Consider the following 8,962-nt stretch of genomic DNA (forward strand, 5'->3'; position numbering starts at 1 on the left):
GTGTGAAACTATGAGGAAGCTGAACGCCTCCTCTTTCCTCAGAAGTGATCTGTGGCAGTCTGCCATCATGTTTGGCTGCACACACTGAATGTGACTCACTGAAAGCAAAACTACACGTACACAGGTGTGTATCAGGTATATTTAATTTTCTGTCAGGGACTCAAACTAACAAATATTTTCAGACACAGGAAGATTTTTGTGTCTTTAAATGATATTTAATCAAGTTTGGATTCACACATTTGTAAAATACTTCATGTTATTTTGTTATTTGTGTCTGGCTTGAGGCACAAATGATTTCACACGTTTGTAAATCTTAGTTTGTGCCTGATAAACACATCATACACAGCTGTAACCCAGAAAACACATTATATGCAGCGATAAATGCACTGCCCAAGTGTCCCCTCTCCCCACTGCCTTTCAGCAGCAAACAGGTCGTCAGAGGAGCCGATGTGATGATTAAGTTTAACATATATATATAGCAATACTGCCAAAGAGTGCCAAAGCACTTTAAGCACAAGCACTTTCTCAGTAACTTCTCTTTCTTGTAGAACTGTGCTGCAAATAAAGAACTTTGTGTTCACAAGATTGTTAGTTTGTCAATATTGTCTGTATGGACAGCAATTAAAAAAGAAAAAAAAGTGAACATGTAAAGCTGCACTGTTAATCGATGCGACTGAAAACCTGAGTGTGCCTAAGAACAAAAGTTTGGCACGCCAGTGCAACCATGACAAAAGTTAGTCTAGAGCCCTGTAATTAATTTACATAATGTGAGTAATAAAAAACTCTCCTCTTCTCCAGAGTTGGGCAGTAAGTACTTAAGTACAATTTTAAGGTATCTGTACTTTACCTGAGTAGTTTTTTTTCTAACTACTTTTTACTCCCTACAATTTTAAACACATATCTGAACTTTCTAATTCTTACATGTGTTGTGATTTTCCCAAGTGCATCATTACTGCTTTGAATGGTCATATTTTATTAGAAATTTATTAGGATTTTTTTATTTTGAGATATTAGAATCAGAACAGAAAAGAAAAAGAAGAAAGAAATTGGTGAGGAAGTTTACAGAAGGAGAGGGAGAGAAAAAAAAACTGAGGATCTGCTCCAAACCTGCCTAAAAAACAAAAACCCAAGCCTGACAGAGCCAGGGGGGCCAGGCCCCACCAAGCAGCCATTAGCCAGCACACACCCAAGCACCAAGAACCACCAACTCACCAGAGGATGGGGGCACCAGCCACCGACAGAGAGTGTGTTGGGGGGAAAATAGTGTCTGTTTTGATAGTTTATTAGAGATTTCCATCATGAATTCATTGTGCAAACTGACCACAAGTTAAAAGACCAAACACAACTAAATGACATGTGTTTATCATACAAATATAAAAGGGTGTTATAATAATATGTGGCTTACACGCCTGTTAAAACCTGCCTGGTGACAGATGACACTGACAGTAATCTGTGCTTTGATTCAACCTGAGAGCTGCTGATGATTGAACTGCAGATTTAATGCAGGAATATTTCCTGTTTGAACTCTTCAGGGACCCGTGTATTTCCTGAGCAAACACTCTTCTCCTCATGCTGCTGCTGTGCTGTCAGCTTTAAAATGCAACAATAAATATTTCTATTGATTTGCACAGAAAGCTTTTAAAAAGCAACAGAACAATAAAAGCAGCAGCAGCTCTGACTGTGTTCATACCAACTTCCATCCATCCATCCTCATCCGCTTTATCCGAGGTCGGGTCGCGGGGGCAGCAGCCTAAGCAGAGAAGCCCAGACCTCCCTCTCCCCAGCCACCTCCTCCAGCTCATCCGGGGGAACACCAAGGCGTTCCCAGGCCAGCCGAGAGATATAATCTCTCCAGCGCGTCCTGGGTCTGCCCCGGGGCCTCCTCCCGGTGGGACATGCCCGGAACACCTCACCCAGGAGGCGCCCAGGGGGCATCCTTGTCAGATGCCCGAACCACCTCAACTGGCTCCTTTCGATGTGGAGGAGCAGCGGCTCTACTCTGAGCCCCTCCCGGATGGCCGAACTTCTCACCCTATCTCTAAGGGAGAGGCCAGCCACCCTTCGGAGGAAGCTCATTTCTGCCGCTTGTATCCGCGATCTCGTTCTTTCGGTCACTACCCACAGCTCGTGGCCATAGGTGAGGGTCGGGACGTAGATCGACCGGTAAATTGAGAGCTTCGCTTTTACACTCAGCTCCCTCTTCACCACGACGGACCGGTGCAGCGTCCGCATCACTGCAGCCGCAGCACCAATCCGTCTGTCGAGCTCCGGCTCCCTTCTCCCATCACTCGCGAACAAGACCCCGAGATACTTAAACTCCTCCACTTGGGGCAGGAACTCATCCCCGACCCGGAGTGGGCACTCCACCCTTTTCCGGCTGAGAACCATGGCCTCAGATTTGGAGGTGCTGATCCTCATTCCCGCTGCCTCACACTCGGCTGCGAACCATTCCAGTGCGAGCTGGAGGCCCTCACCCGATGAAGCCATCAGAACCACATCATCCGCAAAAAGCAGAGATGAGATTCTGAGGCCACCGAAGTGAAAGCCCTCCGCCACTTGGCTGCGCCTAGAAATCCTGTCCATAAAAATTATGAACAGAATCGGTGATAAAGGGCAGCCCTGGCGGAGCCCATCACCCACCGGAAACGAGTCCGACTTATTGCCGGCAATGCGAACCAAACTCTTACAACGGTTGTATAGGGATCGAATGGCCCGTAGCAATGGGCCAGACACCCCATACTCCCGCAACACCTCCCACAGGACACCCCGAGGGACACGGTCGAATGCCTTCTCCAAGTCCACAAAACACATGTAGACTGGTTGGGCAAACTCCCATGCACCCTCAAGTATCCTCGAGAGGATAAAGAGCTGGTCCAGTGTTCCGCAACCAGGACGAAAACCGCATTGTTCCTCCTGTATCCGAGGTTCGACTAACGGGCGAACTCTCCTTTCCAGCACCCTGGCATAGACTTTCCCAGGGAGGCTGAGGAGTGTGATCCCCCTGTAGTTGGAACACACCCTCCGGTCTCCCTTCTTAAAGATGGGGACCACCACCCCGGTCTGCCAGTCCAGGGGTACTGCCCCTGATCTCCACGCAACATTGTAGAGGCGTGTCAACCAGGACAGCCCTACAACGTCCAGAGCCTTCAGGAACTCGGGGCGGACCTCATCAACACCAGGGGCTCTGCCACCGAGGAGTTGTTTAACTGCCTCAGTGACCTCGACCCCAGAAATTGGCGGGTCATTCCCCTCATCCCCAGACTCTGCTTCCTCCTCAGAAGACGTGTCAGTGGGATTAAGGAGGTCCTCGAAGTATTCCTTCCACCGTCTGACAATTTTCTCAGTCGACGTCAGCAGCGCACCGCCAGCACTATACACAGTGCAGGTAGAGCACCGCTTTCCCCTCCTGAGACGCCTGACGGTTTGCCAGAATCTCTTCGAGGCAGTCCGAAAGTCTTTTTCCATGGCCTCTCCGAACTCCTCCCACACCCGAATTTTTGCTTCAGCCACTGCCCGAGCCGCATTCCGCTTGGCCTGTCGATACCTGTCAGCTGCCTCTGGAGTCCCACAGGCTAACCAAGCCCGATAGGACTCCTTCTTCAGCCTGGTGGCTCCCTTCACCTCTGGTGTCCACCATTTGGTTCGGGGATTACCACCACGGCAGGCACCAACCACCTTGCGGCCGCAGCTCAATGCAGCAGCTTCGGCAATGGAGACGCTGAACATGGTCCATTCGGACTCAATGTCCCCAGTCTCCCTCGGAATGTTGTTGAAGCTCTGCCGGAGGTGTGCATTGAAGATCTCGCGGACTGGGGCCTCTGCTAGACGTTCCCAGCACACCCTCACTACACGTTTAGGTGCACCGGGTCTGTCCAGCGTCCTCCCCCGCCACCTGATCCAACTCACCACCAGGTGGTGATCAGTTGACAGCTCAGCCCCTCTCTTTACCCGAGTGTCCAGAACATATGGTCGCAGGTCTGGTGATACGATTACAAAATCGATCATCGACCTGCGGCCTAGAGCATCCTGGTGCCACGTGCACTTATGGACACTCTTATGTTCGAACAAGGTGTTCGTTATGGCCAAACTGTGATTTGCACAGAAGTCCAATAACAAAACACCACTCGGGTTCAGATCAGGGAGGCCGTTCCTCCCAATCACGCCCCTCCAGGTCTCGCTGTCGTTACCCACGTGAGCATTGAAGTCTCCCAGTAGGACAACAGAGTCTCCAGGTGGGGCACCTTCCAGCACCCCCCCCCCCCCCCCCCCAGGGACTCTAAGAAGGCTGGGTACTCTGAACTGCCACTCGGCGCATAAGCGCAGATGACAGTCAGGACCTGTTCCCCGACCCTGAGGCGCAGGGAACAAACCCTCTCATCCACCGGGAAAAACCCCAACGTACCGGCAGCAAGCCGGGGGGATATTAGAATACCCACCCCAGCCCGCCGCCTCTCACCAGGGGCAACTCCAGACTGAGACAGAGTCCAGCCCCTCTCCAGGAGACTAGTTCCAGAGCCCAAGCCATGCGTAAAGGTGAGCCCGACTATATCTAGCCGGTACTTCTCAACCTCACGCACTAACTCAGGCTCCTTCCCCACCAGAGAGGTGACATTCCATGTCCCTATTGCCAGTCTTGGCAGCCGGGGATCGGTCCGCCAGGGCCTCCGCTCCTGGCCGCCGCCCGACACACAATGCACCCGACCCCTATGGCGCCTCCTGCGGGTGGTGGGCCTGCGGGAGGATGGGCCCATGTCTCCTCTTCGGGCTGTGCCCGGCCGGGCCCCATGGACTAAGGCCCGGCCACCAGACGCTCGCCCTCGGGCACCCTCCCCGGGCCTGGCTCCAGGGCGGGGCCCCGGTAACCCTATCCCGGGCAGGGTAAACTGTTCCCTCGATGTTCTTTTCATACGGGTCTTCTGAATCGCTCTTTGTCTGGTCCCTCACCCAGGACCAATTTGCCATGGGAGACCCTACCAGGGGGCAAAAGCCCCCAGACAACATAGCCCCTGGGATCCCTGTGACACACAAACCCCTCCACCACGATAAGGTAGCGATTCACGGAGAGGTCATACCAACTTAAATATGTCAAAGTCAGGTTTCTGTTTAAAACAGATCACTGAATATTTGAGTTAGAAATACACAGATTTAACTACATTAACTTAACTGTGGTATAAAAACTGGATTTATTGACTGCTATGTAGCAAACATAGAGCTCAGTTTAACACACAGAGTAGAAAGGTCTGTATAAGAATGAAGCTGCTGATGCAGGACTGTACACATGTTCCTGTTTAGAGGCAAAGTCGCCCTCTACAATGTAGCAACAGGAAATAGAAATATAGTTTTATTTTCCTTCTTTTTCTTCTGGTTCAAGCTGAATACAATTAGAATAAAAGAGTTAGACTAAAGTTTGTACTCACATATACTGATATGATTTTATCATTATGTTAATACAGCACAAGGTTCAGTTAGCTTTGCACAAAAATAGAAACATTGTTCAAATTTCCTGCTCTGACTTGGCCTCAGGATGTCTAGAAGCAAGAATCAAGCGCACCCAAAGGAAACAAGCGCACCAGTGGTCACGTGCTCAGCACACAGAGTGGGAATGACTGAAGGAGCTGCTGTAACGCAGCTATAATGCAGTTTTGTGTGACTGAGTGAGTTGATGAATCTGTAAGTGTTCTTACTTTGGCAGATTCATTAACATGATACTGATTATAATCTGGCTGTAATCTCCTGCAATGACTACAATCAGCGGGATGAGGAATAAAGGTCTTTTCTATGGTTTCCTTTAACCCTTTGGGTCTGAGAAAAATCACTACCCTTTCAGCTTGTTTGTGGCCAAAAGTGGCCACCTACAGATTAGGTCTGTAATTTTTATTGTTTTTGGTTTTTTTTGCCATTTTTTTTGCATAAAGCTTTTAAGTAACTTCAGTTCTTTCCATAAATATAAAATAATTATTACTTTTTTATTTTTTAACCCTTTAAACACCAGTTTGTTTGTCCACTGCACCAGCTGGATGACAACCTCAAATCTCGCAATTTTATATAATTGCATTGCTACTGAAATTTCTTGTATTATTAATAGTAGAGTCTGGGGCATATAATTGATTCACATCAACATTGATTATAATGCATTGTTATTTTAGTGCAGAGAGAGCAAAAACATAAAAACTCCCTCTCAGACTGTTTGTGGCCAAAAATGGCCACCCCTTGTTTACATTTACAAAATGCTGTAAAATTCATATATATTAAGAAAAATGTCCAGTTTTTTTTACATGATTTTTTAGATTAGCATCAGGGCTGTTCATGAAAATCAAAATTTCATTAAAATTCTAAAATTTAACCCTTTAAATACCAGTTAGAGCACATAATTATAACAACTCATAAATAGAGAAAATCATAAAATCCCAGTTTTTTTCTAAAAAAATACATGCCATCTGATTTATTTGCTAACCATGATGAAGGTTAGATGCATAGCAATAATTAACAGCATCAATGACATTTATGCAACATTGTTTTTTTCTGCAGTGGCAGAAAAACAAAAAAACTCCCTCTCAGACTGTTTGTGGCCAAAAATGGCCACCCCTTGTTTACATTTACAAAATGCTATAAAATTCATATATATTAAGAAAAATGTCCAGTTTTTTTACATGATTTTTTAGATTAGCATCAGGGCTGTTCATGAAAATCAAAATTTCATTAAAATTCTAAAATTTAACCCTTTAAATACCAGTTAGAGCACATAATTATAACAACTCATAAATAGAGAAAATCATAAAATCCCAGTTTTTTCTAAAAAAATACATGCCATCTGATTTATTTGCTAACCATGATGAAGGTTAGATGCATAGCAATAATTAACAGCATCAATGACATTTATGCAACATTGTTTTTTTCTGCAGTGGCAGAAAAACAAAAAAACTCCCTCTCAGACTGTTTGTGGCCAAAAATGGCCACCCCTTGTTTACATTTACAAAATGCTATAAAATTCATATATATTAAGAAAAATGTCCAGTTTTTTTACATGATTTTTTAGATTAGCATCAGGGCTGTTCATGAAAATCAAAATTTCATTAAAATTCTAAAATTTAACCCTTTAAATACCAGTTAGAGCACATAATTATAACAACTCATAAATAGAGAAAATCATAAAATCCCAGTTTTTTTCTAAAAAAATACATGCCATCTGATTTATTTGCTAACCATGATGAAGGTTAGATGCATAGCAATAATTAACAGCATCAATGACATTTATGCAACATTGTTTTTTTCTGCAGTGGCAGAAAAACAAAAAAACTCCCTCTCAGACTGTTTGTGGCCAAAAATGGCCACCCCTTGTTTACATTTACAAAATGCTATAAAATTCATATATATTAAGAAAAATGTCCAGTTTTTTTTACATGATTTTTTAGATTAGCATCAGGGCTGTTCATGAAAATCAAAATTTCATTAAAATTCTAAAATCTAACCCTTTAAATACCAGTTAGAGCACATAATTATAACAACTCATAAATAGAGAAAATCATAAAATCCCAGTTTTTTTCTAAAAAAATACATGCCATCTGATTTATTTGCTAACCATGATGAAGGTTAGATGCATAGCAATAATTAACAGCATCAATGACATTTATGCAACATTGTTTTTTTCTGCAGTGGCAGAAAAACAAAAAAACTCCCTCTCAGACTGTTTGTGGCCAAAAATGGCCACCCCTTGTTTACATTTACAAAATGCTATAAAATTCATATATATTAAGAAAAATGTCCAGTTTTTTTTACATGATTTTTTAGATTAGCATCAGGGCTGTTCATGAAAATCAAAATTTCATTAAAATTCTAAAATCTAACCCTTTAAATACCAGTTAGAGCACATAATTATAACAACTCATAAATAGAGAAAATCATAAAATCCCAGTTTTTTTCTAAAAAAATACATGCCATCTGATTTATTTGCTAACCATGATGAAGGTTAGATGCATAGCAATAATTAACAGCATCAATGACATTTATGCAACATTGTTTTTTTCTGCAGTGGCAGAAAAACAAAAAAACTCCCTCTCAGACTGTTTGTGGCCAAAAATGGCCACCCCTTGTTTACATTTACAAAATGCTATAAAATTCATATATATTAAGAAAAATGTCCAGTTTTTTTACATGATTTTTTAGATTAGCATCAGGGCTGTTCATCAAGACCAAAATTTCAATCAAATTCATAATTTTAACCCTTTAAATACCAGTTAGAGCACATAATTTTAATTATTTACATAGGGATAAAAGCATAAAATCCCCATTTTTTTTCTAAATAATACATGCAAACTGATTTATTTTCTAATCATGATGGAGGTTAGATGCATAGCAATAATTAAAAGTATCAATGAGTTTTATGCATCTTTGTTTTTTTGTGCAGTGAGAGAAAAACAAAAAAAATCCCTCTCAGCTTGTTCGTGGCCAAAAATGGCCACCCCCTGTTTACATTTACAAAATGCTATAAAATTCATATATATTAAAACATTTTTCTACTTTCATTGACTTGATTTTTTAAATTAGCACCGCTTCTAGTCATAAAAACCAAAATATAATTCAAATTCTGATATTATACCCTTTGAATACCAGTCAGATTATGTATTATTATAGTAAAAATAGTAATAAAGTTCACATCTTTTAGCATATAAATAGTGAAACCTAATATGTTTTTTATCATCATTGCAGGTCAGTAACTGTTACAATGATTTATTTTTACTTTATTTATTTATTCTTTCTTTTTTGGGGGGGGGGAATGAATGTCCAAAAGCAATGTCACACATAGTGTGTTAGTGGCCAGAAAGGCAATTTAATGACCAAATAATCCCTGCAATCACCAATAAAATGATCAAAATTTATATTCCAGTATCTGTGTGCTTCTGTGTGCATCCTCATTAGCAGCAAGATGTACTAACCACATTAGAGTGGTTTTTGTAGGCACACT

Source organism: Oreochromis niloticus, unplaced genomic scaffold (genome assembly GCF_001858045.2).
Source record: "Oreochromis niloticus isolate F11D_XX unplaced genomic scaffold, O_niloticus_UMD_NMBU tig00002388_pilon, whole genome shotgun sequence".
Classification (NCBI taxonomy): domain Eukaryota; kingdom Metazoa; phylum Chordata; class Actinopteri; order Cichliformes; family Cichlidae; genus Oreochromis; species Oreochromis niloticus.